Genomic DNA, 8,336 nt, shown 5'->3' with positions numbered 1-8,336 from the left:
CGATTAAGTTTCAAACTTACTTAGACTATTCAGTCCATTGTTATATATAGCCGATCCCCAATCACACAAAAATTGGTCCATACCGGTTCATAATCATGGTTGCCACTCGAGCCAAAAATAATCTACCAAATTTTATTTCTATAGAAAATTTTGTCAAATGTTTATTTCTATAGAAAATTTTGTCAAAATTTTATTGTTATAGAAAATTTTGTTAAAATTTCATTTCTATAGAAAATTTTGTCAACATTTTATTTTTATAGTAAATTTTGTTAAAATTTTATTTCTATAGAACATTTTGTTAGAATTGCATTTCTATAGAAAATTTTGTCAAAATTTTATTTCTATTGTCAAACTGAATTATATACGTATTTAATCGGTCTTTTTATACCCACCACCATAGAATGGTGATGGGGGTATAATAAGTTTGTCATTCCGTTTGTAACACATCAAAATATCGATTTCCGACTATATGTCTGTCCGTCTGTCTGTCTGTCTGTCTGTCTGTTGTAATCACGCTACAGTCTTCAATAATGAAGCAATCGTGCTGACATTTTGCACAAACTCGTCTTTTGTCTGCAGGCAGGTCAAGTTCGAAGATGGGCTATATCGGTCCAGGTTTTGATATAGTCTCCATATAAACCGACCTCCCGATTTGGGGTCATGGGCTTATAGAAATCGTAGTTTTTATCCAATTTGCCTGAAATTTGAAATCTAGAGGTATTTTATGACCATAAAGAGGTTTGCCAAAAATGGTGAGTATCGGTCCATGTTTTGGTATAGCCCCCATATAGACCGATCTCCCGATTTTACTTCTTGGGCTTATAGAAACCGCAGTTTTTATTCAATTTACCTGAAATTGGAAATCTAGAGGTATTATAGGACCACAAAAACGTGTGCCAACAATTGTGAGTATCGGTCCATATTTTGGTATAGCCCCCATATAGACCGATCTCCCGATTTTACTTCTTGGGCTTATAGAAACCGCCGTTTTTATTCAATTTACCTGAAATTGGAAATCTAGAGGTATTATAGGACCACAAAAACGTGTGCCAAAAATTGTGAGTATCGGTCCATATGTTGGTATAGGCCCCATATAGACCGATCTCCCGATTTTACTTCTTGGGCTTGTAGAAACCGCAGTTTTTATTCAATTTAGCTGAAATTAGAAATCTCGAGGTATTGTAGGACCACAAATACGTGTGCCAAACATTGTGAGTATCGGTCCATGTTTTGGTATGGTCCCCATATAAAACGACCTCCCGATTATACTTCTTGGGTTTCTAGAATCCGAAGTTTTTATCCTATTTGCCTGAAATTAGAAATCTAGAGGTATTTTAGGACCATAAAGAGGTGTGCCAAAAATGGTGAGTATCGGTTCATGTTTTTGGTATAGCCCCCATATAGACCGATTTCCCGATTTAACTCCTTGGGTTTCTAGAAACCGTAGTTTATATCTGATTTGCCTGAAATTGTAAATATTCTGGTATTTTAGGCTCACAAAAACGTGTATCGGATTAATTTTTTATCGGTCCATTTAGTAATGCCTCCATATAGACCGACTTCACTTCTTGAGGGTATAGAAGGCGCACTGATCATGACAATTGCTTGCAACTCAATGTAAAATTTCCAGATTTTACTTCTCGGGTGAAAATCTACAGATATAAGATTTCAAATCAAGACGTTATTTTATAATTTTCTTGCACACTTATAAGAGATGTTAATGATTCCTCTAAAACTCAAACAAAAATGGTTCTTATAAATTCAGAATCTGATATAGTTCGGGAAGTGTCCTCAAGTCCTCAAGCCCTCCTGAAATTTCAAAGGAAACCCTAATATTTGGTTCATGATGGTGGGTATTTAAGATTCGGCCCGGCCGAACTTACTGCTGTATATACTTGTTTTATTTAAAATATACCACGTATGGACTTACTTACAATTTAGAAGACGGTGTTAGGAGGTTTTAAGATACCTTGCCATCGGCATGCATTAACGCAACCCAAATAATTCGATTGTGGATGGCAGTGTTTAGAAGAAGTTTCTACGCAATCCATGGTGTAGGGTACGTAAGCTTCGGCCTGGCTGAAGTTACGACCGTATATACTAGTTCTTATTTTTTTTAATAAACGCAGATCCATATGCATCAAGTTAATTTACTATAGTAAGTCAAGCAAATAAATAAATTGAATAGTGACAAATTTGACGCATACTTAATATGCGATTATGACACCTTCCCGGACAACAAAAAGAAATAAATAACATCATCCAACCACGATATTCTGTGCTTAGAGTAATTAAAATTCAATTAATTATTTATGCTGCAATCTGGGAGGCCAATGGAATTAATTAATCATCTGAAAATAATTTAAGTGTGTGACTATCCATGACTAGTATATGGTAGGTAAAAATGAGTTCACCGAAGAAAATTATAAGCAAAAGTAGTTATATAGGCAATTTTTATACCCTACGCCAGCCAGTGGAACAGCGTATTACAACTTAGTGCATATGTTTGCAACACCCAGCAAGAGACGAGATAGACACATAGGGTCTTTGGCAATATGGCCTAAAAAATGGGTCACACGGTTGCATTTGTGCCATAAATCTACCGAAATTTTACCACAAATCTATCATTAAAAAACATTTTATATTGAAGTTTTCGATCGCATTTTTGTGGTAAATATAAAAAAATGTTTTTTTTTCGAATGAATGAATTAATTAGCTACAATTTATTGGGTGTATTTTTAATGTTTTTTTTAATGTTTTATTTCTTATTTTAAATGATTTATTTTATTTCTAAAGAAATTTTTATTTCTATAGAAAATTTTATTTCTATACAAATTTTTCATAACATTTGATTTCTACAGAAATGTTTTTTTTTAAATTTTATGTCTATAGAAAGGTTTTTTTTTTCAATAGAATATTTTGTCAAAATTTTATTTCTGTAGAACATTTTGTCAAAATTGTATTTCTATAGAAAATTGTGACAATTTTTTTTTATAGAAAATTTTGAAAAATTTTATTTCTATAGAAAATTTTGTCAAAATTTTATTTCTATAGAAAATTTGGTCAAAATGTTATCACTTTAGAAAATTTGGTCAAAATTTTATTTCTATAGAAAATTTTGTCAAAATTTTATTTCTATAGAAAATTTTGTTAAATTTTATTTCTATAGAAAATTTTGTCGAAAGATTTTTCTATAGAAAATTGTGTCAAAATTTTATTTCTATAGAACATTTTGCTAAAATTTTGTTTCTATAGAAAATTGTGTCAAAATTTTATTGCTATAAAAAATTGTGTCAAAATTTTATTTCTATAGCAAATTTTGCAATATTTTATTTCTATAGAAAATTGTATCAACATTTTATTTCTTAGAAATTTTATTTCTATAAAAAATTTTGTCAATATTTTATTTCTATACAAAACTTTATCAAAATTTATTTTCTATAGAAAATTTTGTCAAAATTTTATTTCTATAGAAAATTTTGTCAAAATTTTATTTCTATAGAAAATTTTGTCAAAATTTTATTTCTATTGAAAATTTTGTCAAAATTTTTTTTTATTGAAAATTTTGTTAAAATTTTATTTCTATAGAAAATTTTGTCAAAATTTTTTTTCTATAGAATATTTTGTCCAAGTTTTATCTCTATAGAAATTTTGTCAAAATTTTATTTCCACAGAAAATTTTGTCAAATATTTTACAAAATTTTATTGCTATAGAAAATTTTCTTAATAATTTATTTTTATAGAAAATTTTGGCAAAATTTTATTTCTATTGAAAATTTTGTCAAAATTTTATTTCTATAAAATTTTTTTTCAAAATATTATTTCTACAGAAAAATTTTGTCCAAATTTTATTCCGTTTTATTTTGTCAAAACTTTATTTCTATAGGAAGTATTGTCAAAATTTTATTTCTATAGAAATTTTTGTGAAAAATTTATTTTTATAGAAAATTTTGTCAAATTTTTATTTATATAGAAAATTTTGTCAAAATTTTATTTCTATAGAAAATTTTGTCAAAATTTTGTTTCCATAGTAAATTTGTCAAAAATTTATTTCTATAAAAAATTTTGTCAAAAGTTTATTTCTATAGAAAATTTTGTCTAAAGTTTATTTCTGTAGAAAATTTTGTCAAAAGTTTATTTCTATAGTAAATTTTGTCAAAATTTTATTTCCATAGTAAATTTGTCAAAATATTATTTCCATAATAAATTTGTCAAAATTTTATTTGTATAGAAAATTTTCTTAATGTTTTATTTCTATACAAAATTTTCTTGAAATTTTATTTCTTTAGAAAATTTTCGCAATATTTTATTTCTATAGTAAATTTTGTCAAAATTTTATTTCTGTAGAAAATTTTGTCAAAATATTGTTTCTATAGAAAATTTTTTCAAAATTTTATTTCTATAGAAAATTTTGTTAAAATTTTATTTCTATTCGTTTTGTTTGTTATTGTTGGCTTCTCTTCAATCGTTATTGTTGTTTTTTTGTTTTTTGATCTCAGCGTAAAGCCATGCATTGACTAAACTACAAGTGTAGCTTAACCAACAGAGGAAAAGTATGCTTGTCAAATTTATTTGGGCAAAGCCCTATAGACTGCAAGATGGTTGGATGTACAGCTGTTTCGGAATTACCACATTCCTCATCAGCATCCTCTATATAAAATATTGTTAAAGTTTTATGTGTTTCAAACCGAATGACAATTTAGTAACTCCTTCTCTCTATATTGACCAAAATGTTTATACCATGGCTATGTCAGTCACCCCGTAAAGTTGACCCGTAACATTTTTTGGAGAGTATGCGTAAATGGGTAATACGCTGCCATACTCAATTTATTGCACTTTACTGGTATTTGAATTGACCCACCTCAGTATCTATTGTACATTTCCTCTCATTTTACACATCACGTGTAGCAAACTGCTGGTAGATTTTTTATTTGGATAATTTCTTAAAATTTGTAAATGATGACGTCAGTTTATGTAAAATCTTTCACAAATTTGCTTATCGATTTGCATAACCATCATTTCTTAGCTTCGGAAGCCAGTTTTCGAGGCATTAATGATTTTATAGACATGTAAATGGAGTTTATTGTTCCTATCAATATTAGTGTAAGTCAATATTAGCATAATTCAATTAAGGTTGGTTTTTTTTGGTGTTTTTGTCCAAATGACATATCTGGTTCGAAAACAAGTTTTGGCCTGGAAGTAAATTAGATTTTGAGGGTTATTATATTGTAGGATATTTCGTAGTAAATAAAAATAAAGCTCTCCAAAACGAAATTTTATTTTCGGTAAATTTTATTTTCTTAAAATTTTATTTTCGGAAAATTTTATTTTCTAAAAATTATATTTTCTGACTACTTTGTCCCATTACCCCTATCTTATTTAAATCCCCTTTGTGTAAATTTTGATACGATCATAAACTAGAGCTTCTTTTAACCATCTATACGTCATCACTATCATTAGTTTGACATCTTTACTGGTTTTGAGTCTTATTCTCCATCCCATTCTTTTTTTGAAAATTTGATATACGTTCTTAGTTACTGTACTGAGTACTCGTACGTTGTTGGGCGGGGGAAGGTGGTCTATGAAATTAATGTTTTAACCTTGACTTTGAATATTGAAATGATCAATTTTTCAAATTATCTTGAACACACAGTATGATGTCTGTGCTATTCTGTCATGGGAGAGAAGCACGAAGCACGAAAGAAGTGAGCTATGAAATAAATGGATTTTCCAATGTTGGAATTGCTGTTGTTAAAAAATCTTATCCGACATTTGTAGGTCATTAATTTCAATTGGTATTATATTCAATTTTATTGTTGCATGTCTATTGTTTTGGCTGTTATTTGTCTTAAGGCATTATTGTATGGGGGTTGTATTGTTGGCAGGCGTTGTCTTTTTTGTTTTTTTTTTCCTCAAATTAATTAATAACTGTTCTTTTATGTGGTTTATATATAAAAAAGATTATATAAGATTATAAAAAAAGCTTGTAAAGAAGAAGAAGAAGTAAACACGAAGTTAATACTTCATCGTGGGTTGAATCTTATAGACCCTCCTTCATAAATTGCGTACAAAATTGCAGTAAACAGCTAGTACGAAAAGTTTAAGGTCGGGCGGAGCCGACCTTATCATACTCTAGATGTACAATTTCAATACATAAAATTTCTATAGACAATATTGTCAAAATTTTATTTTCATAGACAATTTTGTCAAAATTTTATTTCTATAGAAAATTTTGTCAAAATTTTGTTTCTAAAAAAATTTTTGTCAAAATTTTATTTCTATAGAAAATTTTGTCAAAATTTTATTTCTATAGAAAATTTTGTCAAAATTTTATTTCTATAGAAAATTTTGTCAAAATTTTATTTCTATAGAAAATTTTGTCAAAATTTTATTTCTATAGAAAATTTTATCAAAATTTTATTTCTATGGAAAATTTTGTCAAAATTTTATTTCTATAGAAAATTTTGTCAAAATTTTATTTCTATAGAAAATTTTGTCAAAATTTTATTTCTATAGAAAATTTTGTCAAAATTTTATTTCTATAGAAAATTTTGTTGCAATTTTAAATCTATAGAAAATTTTCTCAAAATTCTATGTCTATGTCCGCCCGACCTTATCATACTCTAGATGTACAATTTCAATACATAAAATTTCTATAGACAATATTGTCAAAATTTTATTTTCATAGACAATTTTGTCAAAATTTTATTTCTGTAGAAAATTTTGTCAAAATTTTGTTTCTAAAAAAATTTTTGTCAAAATTTTATTTCTATAGAAAATTTTGTCAAAATTTTATTTCTATAGAAAATTTTGTCAAAATTTTATTTCTATAGAAAATTTTGTCAAAATTTTATTTCTATAGAAAATTTTGTCAAAATTTTATTTCTATGGAAAATTTTGTCAAAATTTTATTTCTATAGAAAATTTTGTCAAAATTTTATTTCTATAGAAAATTTTGTCAAAATTTTATTTCTATAGAAAATTTTGTCAAAATTTTATTTCTATAGAAAATTTTGTCAAAATTTTATTTCTATAGAAAATTTTGTTGCAATTTTAAATCTATAGAAAATTTTCTCAAAATTCTATGTCTATAGAAAATTTTGTTTACATTCTATGTCTATAAAAAATTTTGTAATAATTTTATTTCTGCAGAAAATTTTGTTCATATAGAAAATTTTCTCAAAATTTTATTTCTATAGAAAATTTTCTCAAAATTTTACTTCTATAGAAAATATTCCCAAATTTTACTTCTATAAAAAATTTTCCCAAAATTTGATTTCTATAGAAAATTTTGTCGACATTTTATTTCTATAGACAATTTTGTCAAAATGTTATTTTCATAGAAAATTTTGTCAAAATTTTATTTCTATAGAAAATTTTGTCAAAATTTTGTTTCTAAAAAAAATTTTGTCAAGATTTTATTTCTTTAGAAAATTTTGTCAAAATTTTATTTCTATAGAAAATTTTATCAAAATTCTATTTATATAGAATATTTTGTCAAAATTTTATTTCTATAGAAAATTTTGTTAAAATTTTACTTCTATAGAAAATTTTCCCAAAATTTGATTTCTATAGAAAATTTTGTTAAAATTTTATTTCTATAGAAAATTTTGGTGCAATTTTAAATCTATACAAAATTTTCTCAAAATCCTATGTCTATAGAAAATTTTGTCAATATTCTGTATCTATAGAAAATTTTGTAACAAATTTATTTCTGTAGAAAAATTTGTTCATATAGAAAATTTTCTCAAAATTTTATTTCTATAGAAAATTTTTTCAAAATTTTACTTCTATTGAAAATTTTCCCAAAATTTGATTTCTATAGAAAATTTTGTCGACATTTTATTTCTATAGACAATTTTGTCAAAATTTTATTTCTATAGAAAATTTTGTCAAAAATTTGTTTCTAAAAAAAAATTTGTCAAAATTTTATTTCTATAGAATATTTTATTTCTATAGAAAATTTTGTAAACATTTTATTTTTATAGAAAATATTCTCAAAACTTTACATCTATAGAAAATTTTGTCAACATTTTATTTCTATAGAAAATTTTCTCAAAATTTTGTTTCTATAGAAAATTTTCTAAAACTTTTATTTCTACAGAAAATCTTGTCAAAATTTTATTTCTATAGAAAATCTTGTCAAAATTTTATTTCTATAGAAAATTTTGCAAAAATTTTATTGCTATAGAAAATTTTGCAAAAATTTTATTTCTATAGAAAATTTTGCCAAAATTGGATTTCTATAAAATATTTTGTCAAAATTTTATTTCCATAGAAAATTTTGACAAAATTTTTTCTATGGAGAATTTTGTTAAAATTTTATTTATTTATAT

Source organism: Haematobia irritans, chromosome 5, assembly GCF_050003625.1.
Source record: "Haematobia irritans isolate KBUSLIRL chromosome 5, ASM5000362v1, whole genome shotgun sequence".
In the NCBI taxonomy this organism is placed as follows: Eukaryota; Metazoa; Arthropoda; class Insecta; order Diptera; family Muscidae; genus Haematobia; species Haematobia irritans.
Note: the sequence above shows the minus strand (reverse complement) of the source record.